The sequence below is a fragment of the Garra rufa genome, chromosome 1 (genome assembly GCF_049309525.1).
Source record: "Garra rufa chromosome 1, GarRuf1.0, whole genome shotgun sequence".
NCBI lineage: Eukaryota > Metazoa > Chordata > Actinopteri > Cypriniformes > Cyprinidae > Garra > Garra rufa.
The window spans coordinates 37345143-37361677 of NC_133361.1; positions in this window are offsets into that span (position 1 = coordinate 37345143).

Below are 16535 nucleotides of genomic sequence, written 5' to 3' on the forward strand. Positions count from 1 at the left end.
CTTGCACATTTCGGTCGACTTAGATGTCTGACATATATTTCTGATGTTTAAAACTATAATAAAGTCCTTAGTAATTATAGTAGCCTACCTTTCGACTAATAGGCTTTTTCTCACTGAAAGTGCTTCAGCAGCGTGTTGCTATAGTAACCTCCTCAGGCGAAAGCCTATTGAACGCGCGCTGATTATTAACTCGCAATCTTTATTACTTTTGTGATTTTCTAAAACCTTGTATTGTAAAGCTAAAACGCTAAAATATTATACCTGTATGAAATACGTGCAAACATCCATCTAATGACATCGCTCAAATACGGCAGCCAAGTTCATTTGCACAAAACAATTACAATTCATTATTTATTGTCTTTTATTAGGCAAACTGTTTCTAACGATTAAAACGAACGACATATACTTTGAATAGGGTGCGCTTCGGGTGCAGTTGACGTACCCTGTGTAGTGTGACGCTTTGGGATGAATGGAAACTACTGAGTCAACACTTGCAGGATAGAGCAAGATTAGATGAAACCCATTGAAGGATTTTGTTATGACGATGAGCATGTCTCCGGAGTTGCGCTGATTTTAAGGTCAACCTTAAAGAAAATGATTGATATAAAATAATTTAATTTGGCCTACATGTATTGATGTTATGGAATTTGTGTTAAAAAAATTTTTAGTGCTGGTTTTGACACACATTTCACGATTTGATTCGATTCACGAGCTTGCGATTCGATTTCTGATTTAATATCGATTATTTTATCTATTATTTTATTTTATTATCAGGTACTAGATGCCAAATTTTCTCAAGAAAAAAACCCACTTATAGGAGTAGTTCACTTTCGAAACAAAAATTTACAGATAATGTCCTCACCCCCTTGTCATCCAAGTTCATGTCTTTCTTTCTTCAGTCGTAAGGAAATTATGTTTTTTGAGTAAAACATTTCAGGATTTCTCTCTATGGACTTTTATGGTGCCCCCGAGTTTGAACTTCCAAAATGCAGCTTCAAAGGGCTCTAAACGATCACAGCTAAGGAAAGAATCTAGCAATGGGTTATTTTCTAAAAAAAAAAAAAAAGAACAATTTATATACTTGTGTATGTCTAGCTTGGCAAGACGAGCGTTTGAGATTAAAAAGTATATATAAATGTTTTTAGAAAATAACCCATCTTTCGCTAGATAAGACGCTTCTCCCTTGGGCTGGGATCATTTAGAGCCCTTTGAAGCTGCATTTAAGCTGCATTTTGGAAGTTCAAACTCGGGGGCACCATAGAAGTCCATTATATGGAGAGAAATCCTGAAATGTTTTCTCTCAAAAAACACCATTTCTTTACGACTGAAGAAAGAAAGACATGAAGATCTTGGATGACAAGGGGGTGAGTACATTATCTGTAAATTTGTGTTCTGAAAGTGAACTACTCCTTTAACTAATGCTGTAAAATATACGGGAGTCAGCTCGTAGCCTACTGCATTACTATATTGATGGTTAAATGAACTGAGTTGTATACAAATGCTTACATAATTATACACATAATAATTTATCATTTATAATACACTTAGCCTAATCATACAAAATTATACACTACCAGTCAAAAGTTTTTGAACAGTAAGATTTTTAATGTTTTTAAAGAAGTCTCTTTTGCTTGCCAAGTCTGCATTTATTTGATCCAAAGCACAGCAAAAACAATAATATTTTGAAATATTTTTACTATTTTTTTTTTAAGTTTTCTTGTTTGAATACATTTTTAAAATGTAGGCTAATTTATTCCTGTGATCAAAGCTACATTTTTAGCATCATTATTCCAGTGTCACATGATCATTCAGAAATCATTCCAATATGGTGATTTGCTGTTTAAGATTTTTTAAAATTATTATTATCATTAGTGAATAGAAAGATTCAAAGATCAGCATTTATCTGAAATAAAAAGGTTTTGTAACATTATATACTACACCATTCAAAGGCTTGGAGTCTGTTTTTTTTGTGTGTGTGTGTGTGTGTGTGTGTGTGTGTGTGTTTATTTATTTTAATTTAGCAAGGATGCTTTAAATTTATAAAAAATGATCCTAAAGACATTTATAATGTTACAAAAGATTCCTATTTCAGATAAATGCTGTTAAATGCTTCTGAACTTTCTATTCATCATAGAAACCTGAAAAATCTCTACTCACCTGTTTTCAACATTTGTTTTAAACTAGTAAAAATATTTCAGAATGTTACTGTCTTTGCTGTACTTTGGATCAGATAAATGCAGGCTTGGAAAGAAACACTTTCAAAAACACAAAAACTTTTGACTAGTAGTGTATTACTATTCCAATTCAAGTTTTTGAAATATAAACATTTAAATGATGGCTGTGATGAAAACAGGAAAGATTTATTCAAACATAAATTAAACCTTAAAGTAAAACAATATAATGGATATGTTATATGTTGCATTTATTTACCAAAATGCTCCTCTATAGAGTTAATTTTTCTAACTGAATAACAGGTTTTTGGTCTCCGAGTATGTTTTTTTCTGAGGTTAATGTGATTGTTTACACTGTCACTATTAAATTGAAATCTTTGCACAGTCAAAACACTGATTGAGCGATTACATGAGACAAAAACGTATTCTGTAAGTTGTACTCTTTCTTTCAACATACCATCAGATGTTTTTTTTTTGTATTAAACTGGTATTAAAGTGGAGGAGATGATCAGTTTGTGTAGGCCTACACTTTGCGCTGCCGCTTCTCTTGAACTAAGGCAACAGCAATCTGTTACTCTACATTAAACAGCGCCAAAACGACATTTATTATTTGAATATTGTAATAAAATGGACAGAATTTGAAATCGGAGACTTTGTTTCATATCAAAAGTAACAAAGCACAAAGCTTATTGCTATTTGTTGGATATTCTGTTCATTAACTGAAAACAGGCTAGACTAATCGATTCTTGGGATTATGATCGATATTATTTTGTAAAAATGAGAATCGATTAAAATCAAGAAATCAATATTTTTTACTCAGTCCTAATTTTTTTAATGTTTATTAATAGTAAATATATTCATAAACAGTAATGTATGTTGTATTTAATTATACTGTATGTTTTCAATTATTTATCATGTGCAGCATGAGAAAAGAGTCTTTACTCGAGCCTCTTAAAATTCTGTCATAATTAACATTGCAGTGTGAATGGCAATGAGTCAACAGCTCTGCTTTTATTGCAGTTTTGTTCATTTACAGTAGAATTCAGACCACTAGGCTATATACAACTCCAAAAAACGGCCTACTCATGGTTTAAAAAAGCATCACAGAACTGAACTTCAAATCTTTGGCAGGAGCGATGAACCTGTCACCAGCAGCAATGCTCTGATATGAAACAAAAGAAAGGGGGTGTTTTTGTGCTGTGTATTTCTGAGCCATATTAAGCTCTTGTTTACAAATCTTTATTTGATTTGTGTTGAAAGGAAAAAGTACAAAGGTAGACAATCCCAGACGGTCATTCTTGGCACAGCACACACAGAGGTTTTCTGGCTTTGGAAAATGATTTCTCTCAATCACACTCCTGACTCGCACATAAAACCTCCTGAAGGACTTCATTCTCCTCTACAGTATTTTTTGATTTGTCATGGTTACACCATCACTGCCATCTAAGGCGTACTGGGTCATTGTCTACCAGACATAGCTCTCCACACTTCAGGTCACATAAATAGACGGAGGGACATGAAACATGAAGTGTCCCATAGTGTTGTGCAGGCCAGCATGCAGAGATGATTTTGTCTGTTCCTTTTAGCATGTATCCAGGGCAACCTCCACTGGTACTGAATACCACCACCTGTGAACAGAGACACATGCAGACTGAACAAACACAGAGCCTATCAGTATTCATAAATGTGCGTTAATCATTCATTGTCAATTTATGTGTCTTATCATGCTACTTATAAAATGAATTTGCTTCCAGTTCAATCCCTTTTTAGCAAACAAATGTCGAGTAGTTAATGTTTACTAATGGCTAATATGGTACAGATTTCCTAGTACGAGTAATCCATTTACATAATTTATATTTCTCAAATATTGTTAATATGTAACAGTTCAGTGATCCTGAGAGTAATGTTTAAATTACTGCTCAGAAGTAGCTTTATGGAAAAGACAAATTACTGCTTTTTTACTGCCTGCCACACATCCCTGGCCACATTCAAAGCAGGATGAAATGAAAATAATGGCTGCTTTGCATGCCTCACATCCTCTCAGGGCATATAGATCAGTTTGCTGCTTCATAAAGCCTATACATTAGACAGACTGTTTAAAACCAAACTAAGTGATTATCATTAACCAGTACATATCTGCACTGGGGTACGTTTAATTTCTTCTTGGACATAAATAGTTATTACGCAAAATGCCACAAGGGGGATCCAAAAGTTAAAATTTCTTGATCAATGTAAAAGCTTAGAAGCTATAGACAATATACTGATTTTGTGACATTGTTGGGAAAAAAAACCTTTGGAGGAAGAAAACAACATACACTCTTAAAAATAAAGGTGCTTTAAATGGTTCTTCACAGTGATAGAATAACCATTTTTGGTTCCACAAAGAACCATTCAGTCAAAGGTTCTTCAAAGATCCATCTCTATACCTTTTTATAATCTGAAAAACCTTCTTTTGCCACAAAGAACTTTTTATGGAACAGACATGTTCTTTAGATGTTAAAGGTTCTTCATGGAACAAAAAAGACAAAAAAAGGTTCTTCTATGGCATCGTGAAGCACCTTTATTTTTAAGAGTGTATGTCACAGCTTATCAAAAACAAGAGAAAATCACACACACACACACACACACACACACACACACACACACACACACACACATGTTGGGTTTACATGTTTTATGGGGACATTCCATAGACGTAATGGTTTTTATACTGTACAAACCGTACTTTCTATTGCCCTACACCTAAACCTAGCCCTCACAGGAGATTGTGCACACTTTTACTTCATCAAAAAAACTCATTGTGCATGATTTATAAGCCTGTTTCCTCATGGGGACCTGAGAAATGTCCCCACAAGGTCAAAATCTACTGGTATTCCTATCCTTGTGGGGACATTTGGTCCCCACAACGTGATGAATACCAGGTACACACACACACACACACACACACACACATGTTGGGTTTACATGTTTTATGGGGACATTCCATAGGCGTAATGGTTTTTATACTGTACAAACCGTACTTTCTATCGCCCTACACCTACCCTACACCTAAACCTAGCCCTCACAGGAGATTGTGCACACTTTTACTTACTCAAAAAAACTCATTGTGCATGATTTATAAGCCTGTTTCCTCATGGGGACCTGAGAAATGTCCTACATTTGGTCCCCACAACGTGATGAATACCAGGTACACACACACACACACACACACACACACACATTTCATTTTTGTATGTAAATAAGAACTCTATGAGCACTAAATCAGCATATTAGAATGATTTCTGAAGGATCATGTGACACTGAAGACCGGAGTAATGATGCTTTGCCATCACATAAATAAATTATATTTGAGTAAACTACCAGTCAAAAGATTTTTATGTTTTTAAAAAGAAGTCTCTTCTGCTTACAAAGCCTGCCTTTAATTGATCCAAAGTACAGCAAAAACAGTCATTTAAAATATATATATATTTTTACTATTTAAAATAATTGTTTTCTATTTAAATATATTTTAAAATGGAATTGTTTCTATGATTTCAAAGCTGAATTTTTTAGCATCATTACTCCAGGCACACTCTCAAAAATAAAGGTACAAAAGCTATCACTGTTGCAGTACCTTTTAAAAAATTTACTTGTTTATACCTAAATAGTCCATTTTGGTACCTTAAAGGTACATATTAGTACTGTACACATTAGAACCTAATAGGTACAAAAGTGTACCTTTTGAAAAGGTACTGCCCCAGTGACAGCTTTTATTTTTAAAAGTGCACATGATCCTTCAGAAATCTCTCTAATATTTAACTTCCTGCTCAAAAACATTTATTATTATTATTATTATTACATTGAAAACAGCTGAGTAGAATCTTTTCAGGTTTCTCTGATGAATAGAACATTCAGAAGAACAACATTTATCTAAAATTGAAATCTTTTGTAACATTATGTGTTTTCATCAAATGTGTTTTTGATCAATTTAAAACATCCTTGCTAAATAAAAGTATTAATTTCTATAATTTCTCCCAAAAAATAAATAATTGAAATATAAATAAATAAATATACCGACTCCAAGTTTTTGAATGGTATAGTGTATAATGTTTCAAAAGCTTTTTATTTCAGATAACTGCTGATATTTGGATCTTTCTATTCATCAGAGAATCCTGAAAAAATTTACTCTGTTGAACTTCTGTTTTAAATATTGATGACAATAATGCAAATGCAGCAAATTAGCATATTAAAATGGTTTCTAAAGGATCCTGTGGCACTAAAGACTAGAGTAATAAAATAAAATAGAAAACAATTATTTTAAATAGTACAAATATTTCAAAATTGTACTGTTTTTTTGCTGTACTTTAGATCGAATGCAGGCTTTGTGAGCAGAAGAGACTAAAAACATTTAAAAAAAATCAAAAACTATTGACTGGTAGTATATTAAAATGTATTAAATTAGACAAGTTGTTAAAAAAAATCACAGTATTTCGGTTTTACTGTATTTTTGGATCCGATAAATGGAGCCTTGGCAAGCATAAGGGATTTCTTTCAAAAGCACTAAAAAGTTTTACCGACCTCAAACCTTTGAACGGTATAATATAATATAGGCTATACTTAAAGCTGATAAAGGATCTCTGGTAATTGCCAGCATTTTTAGTTGAAGATGCCTGCCAACTTGTAGCTGATCGACTTCATCGCAGCGCCAAGGACACAAACGCTAACAACAAAACCTGATTTGCATCTGCTTTCAGTGAGACTGTGAATCTGTAGAAGTTAAAACCAATGGTGTGTATTTGAAGCCATAAAACACGGGGAACGCGCTACATAAACAATTATTTTAGAGCATAAAGTGTAGCTAATGGACCAGAGTGCAATGGAAAAGATAATGAATTGAGAAGAAGAAGAAAAAACTCGTCTTGATTATCAACAGCGTGTTGCGCAGTGGCCTCAGCATGGGGTTCGACAGCAGACTGGATGGAGAAGTTCTGCCTTTCATCCAAAGTGTTCTCTGAGGGGAGAGAGAAGATGAAACATGCCTAAGGGAGCCTGTGAGGCTGGGCTAATCTGGAGCATCAGTGAGGAAATTGAGGCCCGCTGATTACCATGCTGCTGCCTCTCTCTCATTATCTCCCTCCTCATTTAACAGCCCTCGGCCCTCAAAGCTCCGCAGCGTGAGTGGGTGAGATACTGTGTTTCAGCTGCAGGCTCTCCACACTCTCTGTTCTCACAGCCCTCTCTCTTCATTATGCTGAGTGCATCTTTAAAACCTCAAATAGAGATCCAGTGCTTGTGGATTACAAGTTTTGCTGTCCCGCAGCGATTGAGGAAGCCACTTGATTTTACGATTTTCATCGGGTTAAAGTGCGAATATGTATTAGCCTACGATATCAGTGAAGTGTCTAAAAATGACTTTTTAGATTCTGACCAGGAGGTGGCGGTAAGGAACTGGAATTTCCTCACTTGGATGCTTCCGCTGTGGTTTTCATTTGTGAAAGGGAGGGCCAAGCACCAGACAAACCATTAAGTTGACTTATGACCTTCATTATTGACTTTATTATTTTGCATGCTGCTCCTGCGATCCATCAGCAACACTTGGCATCTGGCTTTGCCACGTCTCCTAATGTTACAATGGCTGTTTGGTACAAGACCACACAGGATTTACAGCTCTGACCCACATCTACCACAGTCCAGTGCCTCAGGCAGGCACAGATGCTCCAAGATGCCCATCCAGAACGCACGCCAAAAGCTCGGGGAGAGATAGAGAGGAAAAGAGAGGGAACGAGAGGATGAAAGGGGCGGGAGTATGTGTGCTGGCCGTGACAAACAGGTGGTACCTTGGCTGTCAGGTAGTAGTGCCGTGTCTCCAGTCTGTTTAGTTTGGACAGCAGCCAGTTTAAATTCTCCTTTAGTGAGGTACATCAAAACAGGAAGAGCAAAATGCCTGTCATAGTGTGCATTTCATGAAATCCGAGCAAGCTCATCTACATCATTCTCTTATTAACCGTAATGGGATACAGTAATTCCATTTCTTTAACCAGCTAAAACTTCACACTTCACAAATCACAGCCTGTACTATATGTGACCCAGCCCAGTTAGGGATCAATAGCTAATTCACTTCCAGTCTTTGGAAATGCTTAATCTATAGGCAACTATAAATCAATTGTGACCGAGAGACATCACATTTATAAAGTGGCTGAGTGCATTTCATCATGAATGGCATTGTGCTAATGTAATAGATCATATTGAGCTATGATGCGAACGAGTGGTGTCAACAACTCGGAATGTTTGTGACATTTCTTGGGTTTAGAAACGGAATCTTCGTGACAGCATAACCAACACAAACAGACTGTGGTTGGCGGGGTGTTGTCAGGGTTGACTAAGCTCACAATCAGATTGGCTTGTGCCTGGTGGATGTGTTGTTTAATGCTGGTACAGCTCGTTCATTGTCAGTAAGATGAATATCCTCTTCAGTGACTTATTATTTTCTCTTCAGAAATGGATAAGAAAAAAGACATAATAGAAACCCAGATTTATAACAGAACCACAGTGATAATTATATTTCCTTTGCAATCAGGGATCTATGCTCCTGTGCCAAGTAAGCAATTTCCAAGGCTTTCTCTGGGTGAATCTTTGACGTTGTTTTTCTTGGGGTATAATCAGTTACAACTGATTGATGGCTTGAGTGTTTCAATTGAGTAGCAGCTTGATTTGTCCTACATCACAAAACATATCATATATTCAATATATCATTCAATGATGATGATGTAGCTACAGTTAAAGTCAGAAGTTTACACACACACACCTTGCAGAATCTGCAAAATGTAAATTGTTTTACCAAAATAAGTGTCAGTATTTTGTCCTGTCCTGTTCTGTTTTCCTAGTGTTTTTCCCCCTATGGTTCCAGTTCTAATGGTTTAGTCCTTGTCTTCCCCTCTAGTTTTGTTTCCATTTGGTTTGTTCATGCCCATATTTGTATTTCCCCCTTGTTTACCCGTGTTAGCTTGTTTGTAACCACGCCCTGTCTTCAGAGTATTGAAGTCTGTGTCTGCTCACTACCCCTTGTCCGTCGTTAATGTTACTGATGTTTCATGCTCTCGTTTGATGCTCCTGGTTTTTGTTTGGTCGTATCATTTTCAGTATTTTGTTTAATAAACTGTTTATTTCATCTACTCTGGATCTCCATCTCCACTCCTCAACCGGCCCAGATTGTGACAATAAGAGGGAACATACAAAATGCATGTTATTTTTTTTAATTAGCACTGATCTGAATAAGATATTTCACATAAAAGAGTGTTGTTACCTGAATGATCCACAGCTGTTTTTTTTGTTTAGTGTTTGTCCTGAACAGTTAAACTGCCCACTTTTCTTCAGAAAAATCCTTCAGGCCCCCCAAATTCTTTGGTTTTTCAGCATTTTGTGTATTTGAACCCTTTCCAACAATGACTGTATGATTTTGAGATCCATCTTGTCACACTGAGGACAACTGAGGGACTCATATGCAACTCTTATAGAAGGTTTGAACACTCACTGATGCTTCAGAAAGAAAAACAATGCATTAAGAGCCAGGGGTGTAAACTTTTGAACAGAATAAAGATGTGTACATTATTCTTATTTTGCCTAAATATCTTTTTTTTTTTTCATTTAGTACTGCCCTTCAGAAGCTACAGAAGATACATACATGTTTCCCAGAAGACAAAATAAGTTAAATTGAACCTGATCTTCAAATTCCAAAAGTTTTCACCCCCGGCTCTTAATGCATTGTGTTTCCTTCTGGAGCATCAGTGAGTGTTTGAACCTTCTGTAATAGTTGCATATGAGTCCCTTAGTTTACTATTCAGGACAAACAAGGGACTTATGAACAGCTTTCACTAAACCAAAAAAAAAAAAAACCTGCTAAATTAGCTCTTGCGGACTATATGTATTTTATGTGAAATATTCAGGTCAGTACTAAATAAAAAATAACATGCATTTTGTATGATCCCTCTTATTTTGGTAAAATAATTATAATTTAGCAGATTCTGCAAAGTGTATGTAAACTTGTGACTTCAACTGTAAGTAACTTTAAAACCAAGCAACTTTGTGTTGGTCCACCATTGCAGAAATCTGCATTGGAAATGTTTTTCCCTTACACAAAATTCCCAATTGCATGGTTTCTATTGAAATGACTGAATTTTTTCCGTGAAATTTTGCTGAACAGCAGTAAATGTGTCACATTCAGACTCATAGCTCAAATAGTAACCAGCACTACAGTACTTTCATGTTTCACTTTCTGTTTCATAAATACAACTACCGGCATCCTGCGTCTTAGTTATCGACTGAAGTGAAAATGACCTCAGTGAATTTTAATATATTCTGCAAAAGCAGAATGGTCTGACTTTAACTTTATGAAATTATGCTACATAAAACATCTGAACAAGACAAAAACAGCAGAAGGGCTGAATGAAAATGCAAATTTACTCTCTGACAGCAGGTGGCGCTTATAGAACAGCTGCTGCATTTATAAACACTACTTTAGCGTAATATGCATTACACAGAGGCAAGATGAAAAGAAAATACCATCTAAAATTTCCTAAAGATACATTCATATAAACTCCAAACCCCAACTGTATCGTGAGTCGTTTAATATCTCAATTGATTTGAATCGTCACATATTCGTATCTATTTTCAACTGTCTCACAGTGAATTGTTATACCCCTAGTAAGTACTGATCACATTGATGGGGTTTATTTTGCACTAGTGACCAACTGACTGTACATTATCCCTTAAAGTATTCATAGTGTATAACTGCAAAGATGTTTCTCGAGTTGGACTCAGGCCCACTGCATTATCAAAGCAACAGCAGAATGAAGACTAATAAGAGCGCTTACAGTGAATCAGTCAAACCGCAGCCCCTTAAGATTTAGATGTGGGTGGCTGAGATAGCGGGTTTACATCTGTTTAGTGTATGAAGTCTTGCCCTCTCTCTTTTTATTGAATCCCGCCTGAGGACATAAATACATAATTAGAGTGCAATGCTTAGAAACATTTATTATAATGAACTGGAATGGCATGGTTCAAAATGCACTTTATGAGAAATTCAGACTTTTTTGAAGCTTTTTTTTTATTAGAGGTGTGTAATATTACCATAAAATCAGTATTTTGTTCAAGCCCCAAGTCTTTTATTTTTCTCATTTTATTTCACCCCTTTGAGCATGTTCATCTGAAAATCTAACACGTTGTTATCATGATCACACTGCACCTTAGAAACTACAATAGAGACCGGAAATAAAATGTATTGAGATCTAAAACCCTAAATACTCAGGCTTTTTCCAACAAGAGAGAAAGCGGCAAACATGTAATTTTCTCTCAAGGAGATAAATACTTGCTTTTCAGCATTTAGAGCCCCTCTCCCCCTCTACACATGCCACAGAGGCTTTAATTTCCCCTGTAATGATAGGGAAAGGTGACGCACAAACAGTGAGGCTCCTGACAGAAGCGTTTGTGAAGACATTCAGCTTGAGACTAATTGTCTATAGGTAAACACCTGCAGGAGCTCTTCAAGACTGGTTAATCATACTAAGCGCTACTGAAACTGAGATAAAGAAGGACTGTGGTAATGTAACCTATAACAAGCCAAATCATACCGTGAGCTTCTGATATTGTTGCTGTTGAAGTATATACAGTTTTTAAAAGGCAAATCCCTTGTCTTACAGAAAATATAAATGTAAATCACTTTTAAAAAATACAAAACTATTTCTTTAAAATATGTAAGGGAAAAAATCTAAATCAATTTTTTACATTTTTATTTATTTATTTATTTATGAGTTGTTTTTCCCCTTGAAATTCTTGAGCTGTGATATATTTCCAACATTTTGTCAACCCAGCACAAACTACTCAACAAATTGAGTTTTAGTTTCTCACAGCACTGTATTCATTGCTGTAAAATTACATATAGTGTCTACCCTGACTAAATTATTATAATTACTATACATTTACATGTGTTGTACAGGAAGATATATAACCCTTAAATTAAGTGTTATTTAATTATCCTATCTATATAGGCAATACTCTTAACACATTCTCATGAAAATTTAAACCTATTTTACATTGTGGTGAATTGGTGATGAATTCATATGAATCTATAATCTTATTTGTATGTTTTGTACAATCTGTTTACACCCCACTGACGTTTAGGTTTAGGGGTGGACCTTCATGCATACTTTCAACTGTGTTTTCATACAAATGAAAGGGATAGTTTACACAAAAAATTAAAATTCTGTTACTAATTACTCAACTTCATGTCGTTCCAAACCCGTAAGACCTTCGTTCATCTATAGAACACGCAAAAAAAAAAAACTGAGAGATTTCTGACCCTGCATAGAAAACAACACAGCTATTATGTTCAAGGCCCAGAAAGGTCATAAATAATGTTATGAAGCTATGAGAATACGTTTTGTGTGCAAAGAAATCAAAAATACCAATTTTTCAAAGATTTCTTCTCTTCTGTGTCAGTGTGTTCACGCTTGTCATGTTTGGTTCAATTAAAACAGACTCTGGTGTGATTGCTCTGTTAGTGCAGTTCATTTGAGTAAGTGTGAACGCTGCCATCCGAACCCTGGTGCGCAACAAACAAGCGGACAGAGACTGCTAAAAAGATGGGTCTCAGTCCGTTTCCAAACTATCTCTGGTGCGGTTCAAATTAAATATGAACACAATAAGGACCAAATACTTCTAAATAACCAAAAACAGGATGTAATGACAAGATGTGACGCTATGCAACATTATTTCACGAAGGGAACAAACATGTAACCAAAACAAAATGAACACAAGGGAAAACGTGGAATGAAGAGGTGCCTGATACGAGCTCTCGTAAATTCGCAGGTGGTGAAAATAAAATCATATGTACACATAACAATTAGCGCACTTAGTCCAGCAAACAACATTAGGTGTATTCGACTTAAAGTGGTGCTGAGCAAATCGATTAGTGAATGGGTACTTTGATGCCATACACTGATCGATCTGCAAGTTCCGTCGTTACCAATACTGTTCAATGGAACGGCCATAGTTAGCTAACGATGCTTTTGGGAAACGCACCCCAGGTTGTGAATGTGTCACTATGCCATTAGGTTCGATATCTTTAGATTTGCTGTCAAAAATGGCAGTGTGAACTCTAAGCGGACCAGGACCAAATGTATCATTTACCTTTTTGGTCCAGACCAAATGCACCAAATGAACCAAACTACAAGTGTAAACACACCCTTAGACACGCGTTCAGGAGAGTACCACAACGCACGACGTGTACTCTTGTGAATGCATGTCGAAGACTGACACGGAACGGAAAGTCATTATTTTTGTGTTTCATAACATTACGGTTGAACCACTAATGTCATGATGTCCTCAGTACCTTTCTGGGCCTTGAACGTGTCAGTTGCGTTGCTGTCTATGCAGGGTAGGAAAGCTCTTGGATTTCATCAAAGCTATCTTCATTTGTGTTCCAAAGACGAACAAAAGTCTTACGGGTTTGGAACAACATGAGGGTGAGTAATTAATGACAGAATTTTCATTTTTGAGTGAACTATCCCTTTAACGCATAGCTGTTTTTTTTTTATACCAAAACTATTGCTGCAGCACATACACGCATGCTTGTTTCAAGTTTTATACAGACCTAATTTTAGATTTTTTCATTGCTACTTCACTAATTCACTGAATGTGATCACTATATTTGCACTAATATTAGATCTGCTTTAGATCAATTTAGAGGTTTTAATTGATTAAGATCATGATTTTTATAAAAGCTATTTGTTTATTCGTATGAAGGTCCTTATCTTGTCTCTGTGATTAAATACCTGCTATATATCTTCCTGCTCTGCCTATACACCTGTATTTTAAAGCAGTGAGCAGTTCTTATCTCTTGACCGCAAGACAAATTGGTGTTCCCTCAGAAGTGAAGAGAGAGGAAGGAACTAGTTTCTAATGCACATCTTCCAGCCAAAATGTTTCCTTTGTGCGGCGCTCACGTGCGGCACTTTATGTTGCGATGACCCCTGCAAGCTGCCAGCGGGATGAATTATGACTGCGTGCCTGCGACGGATGCCCGCACCGTGTTGTGATGCAGGTCTCTGGTGCGTGTGCAGACTGGGGATGACCGAGTGACTGTTCATCATCAGCGCAGACAGAAGTAACAGCCCTGCAGGCCTGCCCAGATCGCGGTCTCAATTTCTCTCTCTCTTCGCCAGGACTCTGTTGCCATGATAATGAATACAAATCTATCATCCAACTGTGTGCGATTGTGCCTCAGTGTATTGCGCAAAATTGCTGAAGCTTTGTGGCAGAGCAGCACAGTCTCTTGAAATGGTTCCAATCGCCTTTTCAGAAACTGTTTTTGTGTTCGCACAGTTTAAAGGGTGACCCGCTTTTTGTCCCCTCTCTCGCTCTCACTTAGGCTTTCATGTGGTGCTCAGTCACTATGAAACCATCTTATGAATGTTTATTGTTTTCTGGCTGTACTCTCACCGCGTGCTAAGTTGAAATGATGGCTCCAATTTTAGACAGTCCCTTGTTGTTGACATATGTTTCTATATGGGGTGGCCGAGAGGATTTGCGTCTAGAATTCACAGGAGGCTCAAATTCCTCCAGCCCTGTACCTTCATTGCAGTTGAAACCCAGTCACAGCCCCTAGACTGTGTGCTCTCATTGTGTTGGGACTGTAGAACTCAGATTATATCTTTATTCAGCAAAGTTCATAGAGTTTGGGACGTTTCCTCTAAGTTCAAACATTTTTTTGAACACAATGAGCTCTGAGAGTATTTATGTTATCCGTATATTGCTTGTCTGTGTTCAGCTGCTACTAACAAGTCAAGTGGCACACCAGAAAAGTGCCTGTACTGACAGGAGTGCTTTTCGACGCTATCTGAGATATGGATGTGTGTGATGACAAGACAAAGTGTTTCCGACCTCCATTCACCTCTCTTCCAAGTGTCTAATGCTCGCTGGTTGATAGCGGCATTGACCCAGGAAATGGAGCAGTGTGTGGGTGAAAGCAGAGAAAACGCAAGACCTAGAGACTGCCAGAGAGAACAGAAATGCTATAATAACTAGTGGAGTTTGTACAAAACATGAAAGTATGAAGGAAGATAATGAGCACTGGGCTTGTATGTGGTGAGAAGAGAAAATGTTTATTTTAAATTAATGGGTGTTTCTCATTCTTTTCCCTGAGTGAGGATTTAGATAACATAAATTTGGACACTAGCTAGGGCTCAGATCTAGTAAACACTGATAATAAGGTGTTGCATTAAAGGGATAGTTTACCTAAAAATGAAAATCCTGTCATTAATTACTCTTAAAACCCATAAGACCTTTGTTCATCTTCAGAACACAAATTAAGATATTTTTGATGAAATCCGAGAGCTTTCTGACTCTGCGTAGACAGTAACACAACTGACATGTTCAGGACCCAGAAAGGTAGTAAAAGCATTGTTAAAATAGTCCATGTGACATCAGTGGTTCAACCGTAATGTTATGAAGCTACGAGAATACTTTTTTGTGCGCAAAGAAATGTCTATGCAGGACAGAAAACTCTCAGATTTCATCAAAAATATCTTAATTTGTGTTCTGAAGATGAACGAAGGTCTTATGGATTTGGAACGACGTGAGAATAAGTAATTAATGACTGAATTGTCATTTTTGATTGAACTATCTCTTTAAAGCATGCTTGTTGTAGCAAAAATGATAATGTACAGTGCATATATTTTGGCATTGACAAATGATGAGGTTATTTAAACCAAATAAAATAATTGAATATTTATTATAATACTTTTTTTCACACTTAAAACCATATTAATAACTTTCGTGCACATTAGGTTTTTTTTAATCCCAAACTAAATTTCTTTTAAATCCATTTTTAAAGGCTTTGTCTTTTTTTCCCTTTTGTCTTTTTTGTCAGAATTAAAAATAGAGCTTATAGAAATAAAAAGACTATATATATTACTTTCTATTGTTTCTATATGGCTGGCTTAAAATGACCCCAAAATGGGTTGTAAATTAAAAATCAGACACATAACTAGAGGCATCAGCAATAATCAAAAGGTGGATACTTATTAATAAGAAATGTTAAAAAAAAGTTTATTTAATTGCTTATTTATTCAACTTTTTAATAAATGTTCATTTATTGAACATATTATTAAATGTTGTTTTCCAACCTATTTTGGGTTCATTTTAAGCAAGAAATATAGCAATTCTTAAGCAAGAAATAAAACATTTAACCCAAACACTGGGTCAAAACAACCAATCACTGGGTTTGTCTACATTTCAGCCAGTGCTGGGTTGTTTTTAAGCCAGCTTTTTTAGAGTGTATTATTTTTTGCATCTGCATTCTTGTTTGTAAGCTAGACAAACACTATTTGT